General features: G+C 44.3%; 1 long non-coding RNA gene across 1 annotated transcript; it reads right to left on the reverse strand.

Moving 5' to 3' along the window:
* Positions 1 to 1,920: 1,920 nt before the first annotated feature.
* LOC121611934 lies at positions 1,921 to 4,124 on the reverse strand. The gene is made up of 6 exons (XR_006007126.1): positions 4,008 to 4,124; positions 3,450 to 3,479; positions 3,195 to 3,351; positions 2,581 to 2,650; positions 2,330 to 2,483; positions 1,921 to 2,134 (listed from the first exon to the last, which is right to left on the reverse strand). It is a non-coding gene; the product is annotated as an uncharacterized LOC121611934 (long non-coding RNA).
* Positions 4,125 to 16,722: the final 12,598 nt, after the last annotated feature.

The following is a 16,722-nucleotide window of genomic DNA, read 5'->3' on the forward strand; positions in this document are numbered from 1 at the left end:
AATCACACTTTTATTACCTGTTGCACTCTTACACAACATGTAATCCCCCACTTTTACCACTTTTACACCAAAATTGCAACATCTATGCAGGTTTTTTAACCTGCTAAGAAGAGGCTATCGACTCCTAGATGAGTTTTTATTTTGATTCCTGGTGTGTCACATTCAGCATCACAAATGCAGTACAGTAGAAGCAACATGGGCCCCAGTAACAATACTGTTTCACTCACTGCCGATTTACATTGTTGAAAACTTTTTTCTCCTTTTTAAGAATGCCAAACACACAGCTGATTCACTACAGGAGAGATACAGGTGTAATACATAGACTTCTTTGTGTTACACAGACACTACTAAACATTTTAGTTAGCAGCATGTAACTGCACAGTATACTTATCATTTGCAGTATTCTCTTCAAAAATAGGGATTAACTCAGCATTTTGAGAAATACTGTACTGTTTTCTTCGTTCTGTCTTTGAGTGAGACGAGAAGATTGTCATGTTTGCACATTATGGTATCACACTTGGCAACTTTGCTGTGACAGTAAGAGTCTGGCAAGCTGTGCACAGACGTTGTGCCCAGTTGTTGTTCGCCAAATACCTATACCACGCAAATAAGCAAATAAGATGGAACGTGTTGATGAGCAAGCTTTAAATACATATGTTGGTTGGAAAGAACTGGCCTATGTGTTTCCGCTCTTTATGCTAAGCTGAGTTAATCATCTCCGGCTTGATACTCAACTCAACTATAACGTTAGAATCAATCTGCCTATCGCACCTCTTCCGATTTCACATTGTTTGGTGAAATAGTGCAATTTGCCATGGTCTGTAATATTGCACCTAGTATGACCGACAGAGCCTATGTGCAGAGCAAGAATTGACTACCTCATGTATTAAGTTATTGTGAGCGTTCACTGCAGACACAACTGGTTCCCATTGTGTTCCACATTGGTTCCTTGCAGTCATATTGTCAGCATACACATGCTGACAGGGCCTTGTTGGTCTTAACCCTGCTGTGAGAAGGTCAGCACCTCGCTGGTCCAGAGAGCTGTGCAACCTCCTCTGGAACCAGTCCCGCCCTTACCAACATGCTTGATGGCTACTATTTGTGACAGGAGGATTTGACAACTGTGTCGTGCTGGCCAATGAAATTTCAGGTACAGTGTGCCCTCCAACTGAACGCCGATAAGAGATTTGTCTGCGGCTAATTTGTGCTGTCAGAATAAAACTAAAAATCCTCTCAAGTTTCAACCAGGTATGAAATGGGCAAATACCAGTTTGTGTGCACACTGTAAAAAATTTACATGTAAATTTACAGTAATTTACTGGCAGCAGAGTAGCCAGCTAATTGCTGTAAATTTACAGCAGTATTACTGTAAATATAATTTACAAAATAGTACTGTAACTTTAATTACAGTACTATTCTGTGATTTTTATTTCCATTTACAGCAATTTCATATTGATATCTACTATTACTGTAATTTTTATTACACTACGATTCTGTGATTTTCATTTCCATTTACAGCCCTGTAAATTTAATTCACAGTATTTGGCTTTCAATATAGCAATATAATGGCAGCACTACGTTTGATCTAGCTACTTAAAAACAGAGCAAATGCAATTTAGTGTAAAACATTTTATTTGACTGACCAAACATTTTTTAAACAGACAATGTTATGTCATTTTAGAACAAATGCAAAAAGGGATTTCAGCTGGGACATATTTAGACCAACAAAACATTCCTCACACTGCCGTCCCTCTCTTCCCACTCTACCTTTTCCTGCTGCTCTGTCCCTTTTACTATAAAACATTCTATTAGAACATTTTTGGACGAACTAAACATTCCTCACACCACGATCCCTTTCTTCATTCTCTCCCCTTTCCTGCTCCTCTGTCCCTCTCACCTGCTTCCCTGTGTGTATGTGTGTGTGTGTGTGTGTGTGTGTCACAGTGTGAGAGAGGGGGTACGTGTTGACTAATTTCCAAAGTCCCACTTGTAATCCATAAGCTTGCGCAGAAGTGTGGCAACGTGTGGATTGACATTGTGTGGCTTCTTTTGCACTTCTCTTCCAGTCTTCTTTGACACCACTTTTCCTTGTTGGGCTCTTGTTCCCTTCTCAGGATTTATATCGATGAACCGTCTGAAATTTTTAGATGGAAAACACAAAAAAATGCACAAAATAAATACATGCACTTAGCAATCCGATTAAAGTTGGAGTCAGTAAGATGGAGAGGAGAGTGGACTTCACAGGTGAATCTCCTGAGAGTCATGCATGAAACAGGCAACATGGAAGTAGTACCATCTGTATGTAGGTGAAAGTGTGAGAGCTGCTGACCTTTGAATGAACTCCAGCGTACAAGCCGCCTCATCCTGGTACTGCAGGTTAAAGTTGTAATATGACGCAAAAAGTACTGCAAGGCCAGACACAAAGGTGGTCCCCTCACACACCACCTGGCCCTCAATGCTCAGCATCCAATGTGGAGTATCACCTGAAACAAACAGATTTCATATATATCCAATAAAGAACAATGAAAGATTAATGCTTATGACTGGTAGCATTTGATACAATATACTTAGAGCACATACCAACCAGTATCAACCGAGGACTGGCAGGCAGGGTAAGTGCCTCTTCAACATCAGCAGCTGATGCACCTGCCTGCAGAAAAAAACCCCAATTATTTGTGAATTCTTACCTCGCTCACAACATTGACCTAGTCTTGTAGAAATGGCTGTGGAATCCCACAAACTGACACATTTCCTACTGAACAGGAAAAGTCCATTCCATTTCATCAGCTTACAGATATAAACAAATCAATAACATGATACAAAAGTCAAAAAATAAAGAAATCTTCCCAACCTGATTTGACTAATTTGATGACCTGCCCGTTTAATAATGTTCCAATTACATTCAAAACAAAAACTGTCCTGCCCTAGGATTCCACAACCATTTCCCCTGGACTTAAACGCAACAGACTCTCAAAAAAGCATGACACACATGCAAGATGTCAGCCACATGCATCCAGCATGTCTTTGGACCATTGCCTGTGTCTTGGCTGTGCATGTCCTAAGAAATGAACATGGTGAAGTAATTATTGATAATCACTGAGTACCTACAAGCAGAAATACACATAGGCAATGCAAGCAATGTCACACTACAAGCATTAACAAAAGACAAGTGCATTTAAGAGAAAGGAACTTACATCAGCTTGAAGGAGAAGTCCTTCCTTGTCCTCCTTGAAGTGGGCCAAGAGAAGTGGCACAGTGGAGGCTACATCAACTCCCTCTCCTTGCAGGGCAGACTGGACATCTTTGTTGCTTGCTTTCTTGGATAGCTGCTCAGACAGGATCCACTAGGCTCTGTGGGAAGACACCAACACAGAGGATAAAAACTTGACCAACATCACAGGACATTTACATAAGATTGGACAACACTGAACTGCAGTGTGTGTACTTACAGTCACTCAAAACACCACAGGCATTACATCCTGGGGAAAAAAGGAACATGTCAATGAATGATCTGACAAAATCCAAAGATACCTAACCCCACTGAAATACACACGTACCTATCAACATCACTGTGGCCCTCATAGACTTTGCCCCTAAAGTGAAATGAGCCCAATAAAATGGCAGTTGTTTGAAGCCTTCAAAGAATTAAGCACATATATCGGGAGATATTTCTTCATTTTAAAGCCTTGTTGAAACAACTGAAGCGACCCAGTCCGTATTTGCACGGGCTTTTAATTTGAAAAGCATGCCGGAAGTGTTTCAATAAGTTTGTAAACAATATCGACGTTATTAAACGCTGATAATGTTGTTAATATGACTGTACGGTATAACGAGAATGAAGCGTCGAAGCCGCTCGAAAGTCTGTCGCGAGCGTAAAAACGTTAGCATACAGCGCGAAGTCGCGCTAGCCTTATGCTAATAACCAGCATAAGGCTAGCATTCCCTAATGAACGTAGCATAAGGCTCGCCTTTATGCTGGCTGTTATCAACATTAGTCTGGTTCTTACCTGAATTGAATCTTTATTCGAGCAAGGAAGTGTCTCTGTCGGACGTAGAGCCAGGTTGGAGACCGAACGCCGAAGCAAAGGTGAGGAGGGAAATGCGTTCCTTGAGACTGGATTGGCTACACGGCTTTCTGCAGCTGTCACGTTGCAATTCATTACAGCGATCTGCTGTGGATTCAAATATCGGCGCGGGTTGTCCACACAAGTCTCCCAGAATGCAATTTTCCTTGCAGCAAGTTGCCGTATTCCACAGAAACGGGAGTGGGCTGTAGAATTTCACCGTAAAAATACAGCAATCATTAACAGTGCAGGTTGGCAGGAGAAAGAAATAGAAACAACGATCAGGCGTGAACCAAATTATACATGAATTTAATGTGTACCCACAGACACACTGCGATGTGTAATATGCTACACGGCGTCCTCACTCACCCTCCAGTGTGACCACTGTTCTGGCATCAAGACGATAATTACATTTGTGAAATGGGAGATGTCTTCCGGCGAATACATCTTCCAGTCAGCCTCTGGCCTTAGCTGTGTTAGCCTGAGCAGAAGAGATGAGGCAGGCTTATCACTGCATTTCTTCAGTGGAATGCTTGTCGGATTTGTCCAGGATTAGGATGATAAAAGGTGCCACTAACTCCCCTGTGATTTCAGAGACAGTTTTCTGTAACTAAAACCAATTTTAAGAAATTTGAGTCATTAATTTAATGCAGCCATGCCTTTGATGTTCATTATTGTGAGAATAATAATAATTGTCAAGAGTTAGTCAACTCTTACAGCCTACTATAAATTATCAATACATAACATCAGTCAACATCAAAAGGATGACTGCTCAGAGAATGGTGCACTTTAAGTTTTTCACATTGTACCAAACAATACCCCTAAGAATGGTTTGGCTGTGGGAAGGGAATTGGGGGAGAAACTGGGGTGTGTAGGAGGAAGCAACTGAGTCAATTGTGAAATGTTTCAATAAATATGCCTAAATAACAGATAAAAGAACAGCATAACAGTAGCTTGATTTAATTATTATGGTTAAAAAGTATATAATAAGGTTTTTTTTTTCTAACTAAGTTACCGATCCACACACAACAAGCAGGTTAGCGTAAATCAGTAAATTCTGCGTCTGAATGCAGTGTCTCACAACCTTTCAAATTAAAATATAAAATACTTTTTTTAATTAAATGAAATGTATTCACATGTGAATTGTCCTTAGAGTAGAAATCTATTTGGGATTATGCATATCATAACACTGCACTGTGCTACTATTAATAAAATGTTGTCATTAACGCTCAAACAGTATGTGCAGAGATTGAGACGTTTTCATATTTTTCTAGGTTTCTTTTCACAGTTGAAAAATAACAAACTGCTATCAATAATAATAATAATGATAATACCAATAATAATAAGAAGAAGAAGAAAAAGAACAAGATATACTTTTAATAAACTAAGATGATGATATTTCCATGTGTGATATGTGCATTCAATAAATTTATTCAATTTAATAATAGTGAATAATGATGAATATGGGTAAATGTTAACATTTCAATATTGAGAGAGATGAAAGTTCATAACTGTCCATGTTTTTACGTCGCTATAGCAGCATACTGTATTTTGAATAAACAATTTTGAAATTTCAGTGACAAGCCCGGAGGCACGAGGTTTCTGGACTCAGAAATGCAGACCCACACAGCAGCGAGAAGTTTCAAAATAAGAATAATTTATTAACGGAAATCGCTCAGGATGATACAACAAATAATGCAAGATAATCAAAGTACAAACAAAAGACGCTAAGGATCAAATGGAAAGTAGCAAACAAACTGGGCAAAGAGCTATGTGAAAAGTATCAAACAAAAGTGCAAGGCAAAACTAGACTCAGAGAAAAGTAACAACAAAAGAAATACTAAATACTACAAACGAGACTTACTAGATAATCAGGAGACAAGGATCAAGAAAGCTAGACAGCAAGGCAGTACAAGACATGGCACGAGACAATCTGGCACAGGACAAAGGGAGACGCGGACTATATATACACGAGGTAACAATGAACAGGTGGAGACAATTAGGGCGGGGTAGACAATCACACAGGCGGGAAACACACCGGGAAGTCAAGGGCCTGAAACGAGAGGAGAGTTAGGTTTCACAATAAAACAGGAAGTGCAAGACAAGACATGACGCTCGTGAACAAAACACATTAACAGACTTGACGAGACATAACAGTACCCCCCCCCCTCTAGGGCCGGCTCCTGACGGCCCAGGAACATCAGGATGACGTCTGTAGAAGTCCGTTATCAGAGTCTTATCAATGATGAAGCTCGTGGGGACCCAGGATCTCTCCTCAGGACCATAACCCTCCCAGTCCACCAGGTACTGGAAGCCCCGTCCCCTGCGGCGCACGGCAAGGAGCTTTTTGACTGTGTAGACGGGTCCTCCGTCTACCAGGCGAGGAGGTGGGGGTGGGTCGGTGGGGGGTACCAGAGGGCTCTCTTGGACAGGTTTGATTTTCGACACATGAAATGTGGGATGGACTTTCATGGACCTGGGAAGTTTCAGACGCACCGCTACTGGATTAATGATTTTTGATATGGTAAAAGGGCCCACAAACCTGGGTGCCAGTTTACGTGAGTGTACATGGAGGGGGAGATCCTTCGTGGACAGCCAGACCTTCTGGCCCTGAGAATACTGCGGTGCTTCTCTGCGGTGACGATCAGCCGCTGTCTTCACCCGCGCCTGATTCCTGCACAGCATACTCCTAGCCCAGATGCGTCGGCATCGTCTCACCAGTGCGTGGGCTGAGGGAACGGTCACCTCCCGGTCATTAACCTCGAAAAGAGGGGGTTGATAGCCATACACAACATGAAATGGTGACATTCCCGTAGCTGCAGTGGGTAGGGTGTTGTGCGCATACTCTACCCACGTAAGGTGGTCACTCCATGACGTTTGGTTTTGTGAGACAAGGCAACGGAGGCAGGTTTCAAGGTCTTGGTTCGTACGTTCACTTTGGCCATTGGATTGAGGGTGGTATCCTGAGGTCAGACTAACAGTGGCGCCCAGCATAAGACAGAATTCTTTCCAAAAATTAGACACAAACTGTGGTCCTCTGTCGGAAACAATGTCTTTGGGAAACCCCTGAATGCGAAACACCTCTTTAATCATGACTAGGGCCGTGTCTTTAGCTGAGGGCAATTTGGGTAAGGCAATAAAGTGAGCCATCTTGGAAAATCTGTCCACTACAGTGAGTACTGTGGTGTTACCTCTTGAGAGGGGCAGCCCCGTGACGAAGTCCATCGAGAGGTGTGTCCAAGGTCTCTGGGAGGAGTCCGGTCGGGTTCTGTCGGGGAATCTTGTTCCTGGAACAGACTTCACATGCCTGAACATATTCCAACACATCTTTTTTCATGGTCGACCACCAGAATCTTTGCCTGATTACGAATTCAGTTCGTTTGACCCCCGGATGACATGTTAGCAAGGATGTGTGTGCCCAATGGATCACCTGCGACCTCAGACGAGCCGGTACGAACAACCGGTCGCTGGGACAGTCTGCAGGGGGTTCTTCACCCTCATTAGCTTGTTGCACATCCTTTTCTATTTGCCAAGTAATCCCCCCTACCACACAGTTCAGTGGTAGGATAGTCTCGGGTTCCTTGGCGGCCGGTTCCGGTTCGTACAGACGTGACAAGGCGTCCGGCTTGGTGTTCTGAGAGCCGGGTCTGTACGACAGCGTGAACCGGAACCGGCTGAAAAACAGTGCCCAACGGGCCTGTCTAGCATTCAGTCTTTTAGCCGTCTTAATATACTCTAAGTTCTTGTGATCGGTCCACACTAAGAACGGCTGTTCTGCTCCCTCCAGCCAATGCCGCCATTCTTCCAGTGCGGTCTTGACTGCTAGCAATTCCCTATTGCCCACGTCATATTTTTTCTCAGCCGGGCTTAACTTACGTGACAGATATGCGCATGGGTGAATCTTATTATCTTTGGCTGAGCGTTGAGACAGTACCGCCCCTACTCCCTCGTTGGAGGCGTCCACTTCCACCATGAATTGCCGATGTGGATCCGGGACCGTGAGGACTGGGGCGGTAGTGAAGGCTGTCTTCAGGCGCTGGAAGGCAGCGTCAGCGCCTGGTGACCACTGAAAAACAGACTTGGCAGACGTTAGAGCGTGAAGGGGAGCAGCGACGGTACTGAAGTTCCTGATGAACTTTCTGTAAAAGTTGGCAAACCCTAGAAATTGCTGTAATTTCTTTCGGTTGACTGGGACTGGCCACTTAGCCACAGCGCTCACCTTTTCAGGGTCCATCTGAATCTGGTTTTTAGTTATGATGTAGCCCAAAAAGGAGACTTGGTTGGTGTGAAATTCACACTTTTCGGCCTTAACATATAGATGATGTTCTAACAGTCGTGAGAGTATGAGTCGGACATGACGCTGGTGAGAATCCAGGTCAGGGGAGAAGATCAGGATATCGTCAAGATATACAAACACAAAGTCATTTAAATAGTCTCTCAAAACATCATTAACGTACCCTTGGAAAACCGCTGGGGCGTTAGTTAATCTAAAGGGCATCACCAGGTATTCGTAGTGGCCGCTAGGGGTGTTAAACCCGGTTTTCCACTCGTCCCCTTCCCAGATGCGGATCAGGTGGTAGGCGTTGCGGAGGTCCAGTTTGGTGAACCACTGAGCCTGTTGCAACAGTTCAAACGCAGATGACATTAATGGCAGAGGATAACGATTCTTGACAGTGATATCATTGAGAGCGCTATAGTCAATGCAAGGTCTGAGAGAGCCATCTTTTTTGTCAACAAAGAAAAATTCAGCCCCCGCGGGGGAGGATGAAGGTCTGATGATTCCGGACTTGAGGGACGCCTGGATGTATTCATCCATGGCTTTGCGTTCGGGAACTGAGAGAGAATAAAGTCTCCCCTTGGGAATGGGAGCGCCTGACAGCAGCTCTATGGTGCAGTCAGAGGATCTGTGAGGCAGTAGAGAAGTGGCTTTAATTTTATTAAAAACCTCCTTGAGGTCCAAATAGCACCGCGGCACCCGAGCCAACTCCGGGTACCGATCATCCTCGTCCTCCGGCATCGTAGCACCTGCTGCACTCTGGACGTTCACACTGTGAATAGAGACACAAGGAGAGTTTGTCACGCCCCCATCCCAGGATTTTCCCAGTTTCCCAGTCAATGTGGGGGTTATTTTTGCGGAGCCATGGATAACCCAATATGAGAGCGTGCTGAGCTGAGTGGAAAAGGTGGAAATTGATAGATTCACGATGATCATCACCTATAGTCAGCTCACATGGTTCAGTACAATGGGTTATTTGAAACAGAAAATGTCCATTCAACGCACTAGCACTTATAGGCTGAGGCAGTTTTTTAACTGCTACCTGAAAGTCCCTGGCCACTTGCCAGTCCAAAAAGTTCTCATCAGCCCCTGAGTCAATTAGTGCTTCAAAATCACAGAGTTTATTGTTCATGAACAGAGTTACCATAATCAGGATGCGAGGAGGATAATTTTCAGGCTTTCGGCTCACCAACGCCCTCCTCTCGGCTGGTGAGCCTGCTCTTTTACCTGACACGTAGCTAGGAGGTGTCCCTGCTCACCACAGTAGAAGCATGCGTTCTCCTTGCGGCGGCGGTTCCTCTCTTCCGCAGTCAGTCTGGTGCTTCCAATCTGCATGGGCTCCTCCGCTCCAGGAGGTGGCAGGCTGGGCACAGTTGGCTGAGGTGCTGGTGGCGGACCGAAACGGCGACCCTCCTCCCTTGCAGGTGGTCGGTAGCTGTCCCCGCGGCACGCGCTCTCCCTCCGGCGATCCCTCTCCCGCTCGCACAGACGGGAATCGATGCGGATGGCCGTAGCGATGATGGATTCCAGATCACCCGGAAGATCCAGGGGAGCCAGCTGATCCTTCAGCGCCTCGGACAGCCCGTTGACGAAGGCATCATTTAATGCGGGTCCGTTCCACCCACTATCGGCTGCCAATCTGCGGAAGTCTATGGCATAGTCAATGACTCTACGCTGGCCCTGCCTCAGACGCAAAAGCGCTCGTGAGGCTTCATGGGCTGGCGACTCATGATCAAAGATGGTTGACAGGGTTTTGGAAAAAGTCTTAACATCTTGGCAAATCAAGGATTCCCTCGACCATTCAGCCGTAGCCCAAGCCGAGGCTCTCCCGGTCAGGTGGGAGATCATGAACGCCACCTTTGAATGTTCATTAGGATACGCACCGGGGTACTGTGTGAAATGCAGATCGCATTGGACCAGAAAGGCTCTGCAGCCGCCGGAGTCCCCGGAAAACCGCTCCGGCACGGCAAGACGTGGAGCTCCCCAGGTAGGGTCGCGGACCGGTGGTGGAGTAGCTGGCTCGACGGGGGGCTCCCCAGCGGGCACAGCGGAGTTAGCAAGGTGGATGTTCATTCGGTGGATTTTCTCGGTAAGTAAGTTTATCTGTGCCATGGCTGATCTTTGTAACTCGCTTTGTCTATCAGAAAGATCCTTAACCCTCTGATGAATGCTACGCAGCTGATCCTCGTGTTGGTGGAGGAGGCTGCCCTGAGCGGTTAAGGCTGTGCGTAACTGGTTTGGATCTGCTGAGTCCATGTTTGGCCAGATTGTACTGACAAGCCCGGAGGCACGAGGTTTCTGGACTCAGAAATGCAGACCCACACAGCAGCGAGAAGTTTCAAAATAAGAATAATTTATTAACGGAAATCGCTCAGGATGATACAACAAATAATGCAAGATAATCAAAGTACAAACAAAAGACGCTAAGGATCAAATGGAAAGTAGCAAACAAACTGGGCAAAGAGCTATGTGAAAAGTATCAAACAAAAGCGCAAGGCAAAACTAGACTCAGAGAAAAGTACCAACAAAAGAAATACTAAATACTACAAACGAGACTTACTAGATAATCAGGAGACAAGGATCAAGAAAGCTAGACAGCAAGGCAGTACAAGACATGGCACGAGACAATCTGGCACAGGACAAAGGGAGACGCGGACTATATATACACGAGGTAACAATGAACAGGTGGAGACAATTAGGGCGGGGTAGACAATCACACAGGCGGGAAACACACCGGGAAGTCAAGGGCCTGAAACGAGAGGAGAGTTAGGTTTCACAATAAAACAGGAAGTGCAAGACAAGACATGACGCTCGTGAACAAAACACATTAACAGACTTGACGAGACATAACATTCAGTGATTCTCAGGAATGACATAAATGATGGAATATGTTTTGATGCCATGGTTTTTGAATGAAGGCCTCTAAATCAGTTGAAGTGTTGCCTGTGTTTGAGCTATACTAAGTTAATTACCGATCAACAACTGCTCTCTATTAATGATAAGCTAATGGTTGTAAATATATCTATGTTTCTTTACTGAGTGGGGTGCATGACTGTCAACTCTCGTTTATGATATCATAGCTATATTGTGATGATAATGTGTGTTGGGTATCCAAAGTAACACATGAGATTGCTTTATTGCTGTGGGCCAGAAGCCGTTCAGTGACGTCAGCTTGCTGGAGGTGTTTGGAGGAGGCATGTGGAGTGATAAGTGGTGCTGAATGTATGCTGACTGACACCTGTGGTACTGAAACCGATACGATGTCAGAGAACTGGTCCACAATAGCAGTTAACCACATCTGACTGAATTTGTTAATCAGGAGGCCACTCCATTAATTCCTGACGTGTTTTACTTCCTCATGATTCGGGTATTAAGGGTTACAGATTTATAAGATAGTGTCTTTAGGGTTAGGGTTGTTATAATAAGAAGTTTGTCACTGCCTCTGCCACTGCCACCTCCTACTGCTACCCCTCATGGAAATTTCTGCCATCTTTCTGTTTGAAGAGAGAGCTCAGGGAGTCATAATCTGTGTTCAGCTGTCAAAATGATTTATCCAGCCAGCTGCAAACATACAGACTTGCATGTGTGTGTGTGTGCAGTTACGTGCACAATCTTGTGTGCCTGTAAGTGTATGTCAGTGGAAAAGAGCAGCACAGGAAAAAAAAGAGAGACTGAAGCTCTTGAATGCACTCATCCAAAATATTTTCACTTCACATGAGCATGATTGTAATTTCAAGCCTCTCAGGGAGTCATCATGTGGTGCATTGACTAAGGGAAGATAACTGGCCGAGGCAAACATACGTATCCCTCGTCTATTCTATCCACCCTTCCAGCCCACTGCTCCTACCATGTATATCTGTGTGTATGTGTGTGTGTGTGTTGTATTTGTAGTGATCCAAGAGAACAAAACAGAAGCAAACATAAAAAGCAGAGCTTATTGATGTGAATGTTTTATGCATTGCACACAGTGTTATATCTCTCCCTCCTAGTGGATACCTGCTGTCACATCTTCAGCGAGTGTACACGCAGATATGTGCTGTCCCCACAGCAAAGCCAGCTAAGCCAGGTGCCCTTGCTCCCACAGATAAACCCCCAAAGCTTGAATGACAGGTTAAGCACTTTGAGACCACACACATGCACACTCTCAAACACACACGCTCTCCCTTCCTATCTCTTTTTTCTAATTCCTCTCTCAGTATCTGTTCTATCTGTGGATCTCCTTTCTCTCTCTCTGGGCTCATCTGGGTCACTTTTAAATTCTTTTAACGTAGCAGAGGCACAGATGTCACCCTGTCACAACATCTGTCTGCAGTCATATTCACGACTACCAGCTGGTACTATCCCTCAAATGTAAATTATCTGATAATACTAAACAATAGCAAAATGTGAATGCCAAAAGGAACATCAAAGTTTTCTCAAAACTGTGAAACCTATCTGCAGGACAGCAAGGTTGTGAGATTGTCTCTTGGTCTCTGAGGGGCGCAGTGAGGAAGTGGTGCTCAGACCTAAGAGAACGCACAGTTGATAGACTGCTGTGAGAGATAGTGGAGTAATAGCAGGGAAGAGATAATCAGGTCTTGTATGCATTATCAGGATAGAGTTAAAATTGGGTTAAAACGACACAAGCCTCTAGATGAATTTTAAATAATGCAGTTGTGTGTATCTAACTGGCAGCCTTCATCATTACACAGAACAGTTTTGCTGTTTTACTTGAGTGGACTATAAAAATAAATACAATATGTCAATTTCAAACTGGGACTGCCCATTGCTGTTCTAATGGGACATTATTCCAAAAACCCAATAGTGCAAAAAAATGTCCTGCCCAACATCCTTGTGATTAGCTAGTGTTTGTTGTTTGGTTAGGGTTATGGTTAGGAGGTATTAATTGTGTTGCAAAATTTCAAATTATGACCACTGTCTCTTTGTGTCGATGACATTTGTCAGTATTTGGCATATGCTGTCATGATTATTGGCATTCAACAAAAACAAATCAACTTGAAGTTTTGTTCTGTCTGGAAAAAAAAATGTCTGGATGAGAGAGAAAAGAAGGTAAAATATGACAAACACCATCAAGGCCACAGACAAATGTTTGTTTTAACATCAAAAGTGTCAGGAAGTGGAGACTTAGGGAAACTAAGAGGTACTAAGATACTAAGGGGGATTTATGGGTTAACCCAGATGCAGACACAACGGAGGACATAGACTAACACGCAACACCACGGAGCTTGAGACAAGACAAAGGCAACACAAGAAACTCACTCAGGACATGGCACGGACATGAACACAGACAACCCAAGGGATGCGCTAGATTCAAATTAATAAATTTATTGAGACACAACAAAAATCTACAACTAAGGAAACGATAATTAACACACACACTAGGGACAAGGGCTATCCATACAAGGCAACACAGGGAAAAACTAAGCAATAGGAACACACTAACACAAATCACAACGGGGTATGGATGAGACAGGGACAGCACAAGAACTTAGAACGAGACAACTTAAGATACAGACGAGACTAGCAACTTGCGTTAACATAAAACATGGCATGACTAGGACAATGCAAGAAACACACATACAGGATACATGGCAAAACTAACACACAACGTCTACAAAACTAGAAATCAAAAAAGCTCCCGAAGGAAGAAAACACAAAGGGCTATGAAACAGAACTGACCAACTGAAAAAACTAGATAAGAAAAACTAGCAACTCAAAATACACTCCTAAAAACGGAGGAACCAGAATCTAAATAACAAAAGTAATCAAACAGAAAATCACTCTTAAAAGAGGCAAACAATTCGGCAAAGCTATGAACTAGAAAAAGAAAACAGAAACTAATTATTAGCATCGGTACTGGCCTATTGCTAATGCTAATGCTAACCGCCCCCATGTGAAGAACAGAAGAAGACAATACACTTCCGATGCTACCATTTAGCTAATGTTAAGTGCTAACCGCTACCTGCTAAGAGGAACAGAAGAAGACAATAAAGCTAGATTCACCTATACTGTTAACTGCTAACTAACTGCTAGGATACTATCGTACTACCACCGCTTTAGCTATTGTTAGCTGCTACAATGCTACCACAGGCCACAGGCCTAGATGCGACATGTAACTGCCGATTGCCACACTACCATCATCTACCCTTGCCTCTCACCAACTGCACCAATAAAAGCGGGGTGGGAATACAAACCCTGGTTCCGGTAGGGGGTAGAAAGTGAAGAGGTAGAGTCAAAGCTGAAAGTAGGGATTGGATACAGACCCTTGTTCGGGTAGGGGTAGAAAATTTAGAGGGTGCTGAAGGTGGAGGCCTAAGCCACAGACCAGATTTTACAGCCTCTTCTAACATTTCCTTCAAGAAGCAACAAACCCTACCATTTCCTTCAAAAAGCAAACAGAGCAGGAAAACAAACCCTAACATTTCCTTCAAGAAGCAAACAAAACAGGAAAACAACCAAAAAGATCAAAAAACAAGCCAACTCTGTATCTTACAACGCAAACTCACCTGAACAGGCCGCATGGTCCCAAAGAGACTTCCTCTTCCTGGTTCTCTTCCTATTGGGAGAGCGAGAAGATGGGGCGGGGAATGCAGAGCAGAGGAGAGGTGTCTTGTTCAGACTTTAACCTCTTCTCCCGCCGGGTTAGGCATGCATGTCCTCTGCCCCCCCCCCCTCCCTCACTGTCCCTATTTCACCCCCCAACTACTATTATTTCTCCTGATCCATATCCACTGACTAGACCTAGCAGCTCATCTGACATCTCCCTCACTGTCTTCCTTAAATTTCGCTCTTGCACTCCCAGCTCCCTCGACAGTGAAACAGCTGACCCTGCAACAAAACCTCTACACCCCACTTCAACCGGACAAACCCTGGCCTTCCATCCCCTCTGCTCAGATTCTGTCTTTAAATCTGCATACTTAGTCTTCTTCCTTTCATAAGCTGCCTCCACTGATTTTTCCCAAGGGACTGTTACCTCAATAAAATACACAGTCTTTTTACTCATGGACCATAAGACAATGTCCGGCCTCAGATTACTATAAACTATTTCCTGGGGCACAACTAGCTTTCCTCCCAAGTCGACCTGCATTTGCCAATCATCAGTCCCTACCAGGCAGCCACCTACCTGCCTTCTCCCTGACTTAGCAGCTCTATTTTTCTCCCCCTCTCGAACAAACTGCACAACTAACCTCTCCTTTCTAGAACTTCCAGAATTCACCTGCTTCCTTCTCTCTTCAATGCCTGCGGCTAAGCTTCTCAGCACCTGATTATGCCGCCATGTATACCGGCCTTGTGATAAGCTAATTCTACAACCTGACAAAATGTGCTTTAAGTTTGCTGTACCTGAGCAGAGTGGGCACGATTGATCGCCCTGTACCCAGAGACTTAGGTTCTGCGGGGTTGGCAACACATCGTATGTCGCCCCTATCAGAAATTTAATACGGCCTTCCTCCATATTCCACAGGTCCCTCCAACTAAGTTTCCTCTTCTCAACACCTTCCCAATTCAACCATTGTCCCTGTTTAGCTTGACCAACTGCTTTTGCCCCTCTTAACAACTCCTCCTGCCTACGCACATGTTCCACTACAAGCTTTCTTTTCTCCTTTAGACCTGCTTTATTCCACACTGGTTTGCCTGGGCCAAGCCCCAAGCCTCCCCGGCCAAATTGAACATTTCCTACTATTTCTGCATGCCTAAGAGCTGCCTCTGCCTCCTGCACTGCTGCCCTTGGGTTCAACTTCCTCCACCCAGAAGGATTCGGAACCACATTGCTAACTAACACGTCCTTACTCCCAGATAATAAAAGTTCTGTCCTCACCTTAGTGCATTTAAACTCCTCTGTTAGACTGGATACTGGCAGCTGAAGCATTCCTTTCCCATACAAAGCTACATTGCTTAAGCACCTGGGAGCACCCAACCATTTTCTAATATAAGAGCTAACTAGCCTTTCCATTCTCTCTGCTACAGATAATGGGACTTCATATACTGACATTGGCCACATTAACCTAGGATACAGGCCAAACTGCAAGCACCACAACCTCAGTTTTCCTGGGAGCCCTGATTTATCTATTCTCTCCAGCCCTTCTGCAACATCCTTTCTAAATTGCACAACCTGTTCAACATCATTCAGGTCCACATTATACCACCGTCCTAAACTCTTGACTGATTTCTCCCGAATTGTTGGGATTTCCTCACCATCTATAGCAAACTTCCTATCACTTACTTTCCCTCTGTATATTGAAATACTCCTTGACTTACTAGGCTTAATCTTCATACTAGCCCACTTGAGATTCTGATTGACTTTATCTAACAACCTTCTTGTACATGGCACTGTTGCAGTTAGCAGTGTCATATCATCCATATAAGCCCTAATTGGTGGAAGAC

The sequence above is a fragment of the Chelmon rostratus genome, chromosome 9, assembly GCF_017976325.1.
Source record: "Chelmon rostratus isolate fCheRos1 chromosome 9, fCheRos1.pri, whole genome shotgun sequence".
NCBI classification, from domain to species: domain Eukaryota; kingdom Metazoa; phylum Chordata; class Actinopteri; order Chaetodontiformes; family Chaetodontidae; genus Chelmon; species Chelmon rostratus.